Here is a 4,149-nt window from a genome sequence, read left to right as displayed (position 1 = left end):
GCCGCCGCCGCCGCCGCCGCCCGCGGGACACGCCCCCTCCGACGCCCGCGCGCGCCCCCGAGACACGCCCCCTCCGACGCCCGCGCGCGTGGCCGCTAGGCGCGCCCCGCCCCCCGACCAAGCAGGGAGTGCCCCAGTCTCCAGCCCGCCTGGGGGTGCGTCTAGGGGGAGCCGCCTGTAATCCTCGCTGCCCCTCACTCCTGCCCTTAGGTCAGAAAAGAGGCGGGCCCCACTCCCTTTCTCGATTTCTTTTACAAACAAACAACAAAAGTTCCCCCCAGCCCTGGCGTGCATACATGAGAATAGAGCTGTTAAAAGAAGAACCGCAGGCTTTGACTGGTCTCTTTAGAGCTATTGTCACCGGCCTCTCAAGTATAAAGCGCTCCAAGATACCCTTCAGATCTTTTCAAGTCTCCACCCATAGCTATCCTTGACTAATTAAGCTTCGTTTTAAGCATTTGCGGTAAAAAAAAAAAAAAAAAAAAGCCTTCCAAATTTCAAACTTCCGGAGGGGGAATGTAGTCAGTTTGGAAGACGTGAGAAGACGTTTCGGGAAGGAGGTTATGGACTCAGAAAGTGAGCGTGAGGACTGAGGGGACAGATCCCTAGACGTAGCAGGTTGCAAGTCATTGCTGAGCCCGGAAAGCACGACTACAGGGGAGGAATTACCCTCAGATGACAGAAGAAAAGGTGCTGAGGACGGGAAGGCTGCCTGGAACCACGTTGTGTCGGAGTAACCCGGCTCACGTCTATGAAGCGAGATAACGAAGTGGAATGCCTGGCCCATGGTCATGTGCTGAGAAAAACAAAAACAAACAACAGGAACAGAGAGAGAAAGAGTAATTCCACCCCCTTTCTCACCTGAAATAGCTTATCCAGTCGGCCTTTGAAACACCTTCCTAAATGTCTGTCATAAGTCACACCTGTCCTCAGAAGCATAATGGCTCCCCATGACTACCAACTTAAAGCTTAAACCTCTTAGTGTGGCGTTCAAGCCCCTACTTAACTTGACCTAGATAAGCCTATTGCTGGTATTAGAACATAAGTAGCAAGTGCTATGGGGGTTTGCCAGTAGGGAGATGGATCCCAAGAGGTTCTAGAAACTCTTCACAGTAGACGCATTCTGTCTGAACTTGGAGAATGAGGAAAACTTCAACAGGTGGAAAGTAGGGCAAGGAACACTCCACACTGTGAAAAGGGCAAGCTCAAAATCTCAAAGCAGTTGTTAAGACATCCCAGCTTCTCCTCAGGGTACCTCACTTCCTTCTCTTTGAAGTTCCTTTATTTGTTTCTCTTGGGGCAGGGCTTCCAGACTCTTCATTTCCTGGTATACCCACATAGGACCTCTGTTTCCCTCTATCTGGACAATATATTACTAATTAATGCAGTCTCCGATGCAAGATGAAATGAAGACTCTAAGGTGCTCGGCCACCAAAAGTTTCAGTGAGGCGATTTCAAATGTAAGACCTCTCCATGAATCAAACCTGAAAAGTACTCATTTTCATTCAACCAAAGAGACAGGAAGGAAGGGAGGGAGGGAGGAAAGGAAGATCAACATTTTTAGGACTGGTACAAACTTTTCTATATATATTTTATTTGTTTAACTAAAATCGAATTTGAGGTCACATGGCTTTTTTGGATGCTGTAGCCCAGGGTACAGTTCAGGTCTCTACCAAGGTTGTCAAAGACATAAACTTGTTTTCTTTCCCTTTTTTGTGTCCAAAAAGGCAAAAATGAAATATCTCTTGTTAAACTTGCTAAACGTCCTTCATTTCCTCAATCTGCTTACTGGAAATGTCTTATTAATTGCAAATTTATTCCCACATATTGTGATGCAAATAGAAGAATGGCAAACGGGCAGCTGCATTCATTTAAAATTAGCAGAGGCCCTTGTTCAAAGGATGGCATATTGAGAGTGACCCAAATTATCATGACATGAAGGCCACAGGTCAAATTCAAGGCCAAATTACAAATCAATAGAAAATTTCCTTGGGGGAAGCTGTTACTATGAACTTGAATTCCTAATTGTTTTTCAAAAGTCTGTATTTTACTTTGCTGTATCCAAATGTTAGGATCTTCTGCAAGATAAAAACTTTGAGAATGAGTTCTGCTTTTCTTATATGGTTTTTGCCCTGCAGATTTAACTTGTCGATTTTTTTATTTTAATTATCATATGTTCTTAATAATATTTTCTCTAGAGATTTATTTCTTTTTTTTTTTTTTTTTTTTTTTGCAAGATAGAGTTTCGCTCTTGTTGCCCAGGCTGGAGTGCAATAGTAGGATCTCGGCTCACCACAACCTCCGCCTCCCAGGTTCAAGCAATTCTCCTGCCTCAGCCTCCCGAATAGCTGGGATTATAGGCATGCGCCACTACGCCAAGCTAATTTTGTAGTTTTAGTTAGAAACGGGGGTTTCTCCATGTTGGTCAGGCTAGTCTCAAACTCCTGGCCTTAGGTGATCTGCCTGCCTCGGCTTCCCCAAGTGCTGGAATTACAGGCGTCAGCCGCGGCACAGGGCCAATTATATATATATATATATACACATATATATATATTTTTTTCTTTTCTTTTTTTTTTTTTTTTTCAAGACAGAGTCTTGCTCTGTCGCCCAGGCTGGAATGCAAAGGTGCAATTTCGGCTCACTGCAACCTTCACCTCCCGGGTTCAAGCGATTCTCCTGCCTCAGCCTCCCGAGTAGCTGGGATTACAGGCACGTGCCACCTCGCCTGGCTAATTTTTGTATTTTCAGTAGAGATGGGGTTTCACCATGTTGGCCAGGCTGGTCTTGAACTCCTGACCTCAGATGATCCACCTGACTGGGCCTCCCAAAGTGCTAGGATTACAGGTGTGAGCCACCGTGCCCGGCCGGCCAATTATATATTTTTTAAAGTTCGGTATACCTGGTCTGCCTAATTTCTTCTCTATATTTCTCCTTTGCCTTCTATAGAGACCCACCAACAGGCCCTGAGCTACACTGGCTTCAAGATTGATGGTATCTGAAGACAGACGATTAAAGGCCTGGTCTAGTCCTGTTTGATTGTTTGATGCAGCATCATCTACTCTTTTTTTCTTTTTTCTTTTTTGATAGGGAGTCTCGCTCTGTTGCCCAGGCTAGAATGCAGTGACGAGATCTTGGCTCACTGGAACCTCTGCCTCCTGGGTTCAAGCAATTCTCCTGCCTCAGCCTCCCAAGCAGCTGAGATTACGGGCACCTGCCAGGACGCCCAGCTAATTTTTGTATTTTAGTAGAGATGGGAATTCACCATGTTAGTCAGGCTAGTCTCGAACTCCTGACCTCAAGTGATCCACCCGCCTCGGCCTCCCAAAGTGCTGGGATTACCTGTGTAAGCCACTGAGTCCAGCCAGCATCATCTACTCATGCTGCCGGTTGGACTCTGACCTCTTATTCTGGTTCTGATAACTGGAATAGTGTCTTATTCATTATAGGCATCAACAGCTTGAGCCAGGGAGGTGTTCCCTACATGCTGAGAAGGGAAAGAGGTGAACAAGAGAACTTGAGACTTGAGCTGGGCTCCTTCCTGCCTTCTTTTGAAGCCTAGATCACATTTGGAACTACTCTCTCCATTGTTCTCTTCCCTTCAGCCACTCTGGCCTCCTTGAACCCTGACTAGTCTTCTAACTCAGATCCATTGCTTTGCTTGCTGTTCTTCTTTTGAAAGACTATCCAGGGGCTGGGCGCGGTGGCTCATGCCTGTAATCCCAGGGCTTTGGGTAGGCCGAGGCTGGCAGATCATGAGGTCAGGGGTTCGAGACCAGCCAGACCAACATGGTGACGCTCCGTCTCTACTAAAGATACAAAAAATTAGTGGGGAGTGGTGGTGCATGCCTGTAATACCAGCTACTTAGGAGGCTGAGGCAGGAGAATCACTTGAACCTGGGAGGCGGAGTGTGCAGTGAGCCAAGATCATGCAATTGCACTCCAGCCTAGGCGACAGGGCAAGACTCTGTCAAAAAAAAAAAAAAAAAGAAAGAAAGAAAGAAAGAAAGAAAGAAAGAAAGAAAGAAAGAAAGAAAGAAAGAAAGGAAGGAAGGAAGGAAGGAAGGAAGGAAGGAAGGAAGGAAGGAAGGAAGGAAGGAAGGAAGGAAGGAAGGAAGGAAGGAAGGAAGGAAGGAAGGAAGGAAGAAGAAG

At 46.3% G+C, this 4,149-nt stretch overlaps 1 protein-coding gene across 4 annotated transcripts in view; it reads left to right on the top strand.

The window, feature by feature from the left end:
• The window catches only part of SPINK2 (serine peptidase inhibitor Kazal type 2), a 467,655-nt gene that overhangs the window by 378,631 nt on the left and 84,875 nt on the right, over positions 1-4,149 (top strand). The window lies entirely within an intron of this gene.

Source organism: Macaca thibetana, chromosome 5 (assembly GCF_024542745.1).
Source record: "Macaca thibetana thibetana isolate TM-01 chromosome 5, ASM2454274v1, whole genome shotgun sequence".
NCBI lineage: Eukaryota > Metazoa > Chordata > Mammalia > Primates > Cercopithecidae > Macaca > Macaca thibetana.
The sequence above is the reverse complement of the archived record's forward strand: the minus strand, read 5'-3'. Positions and strand labels throughout refer to the sequence as shown.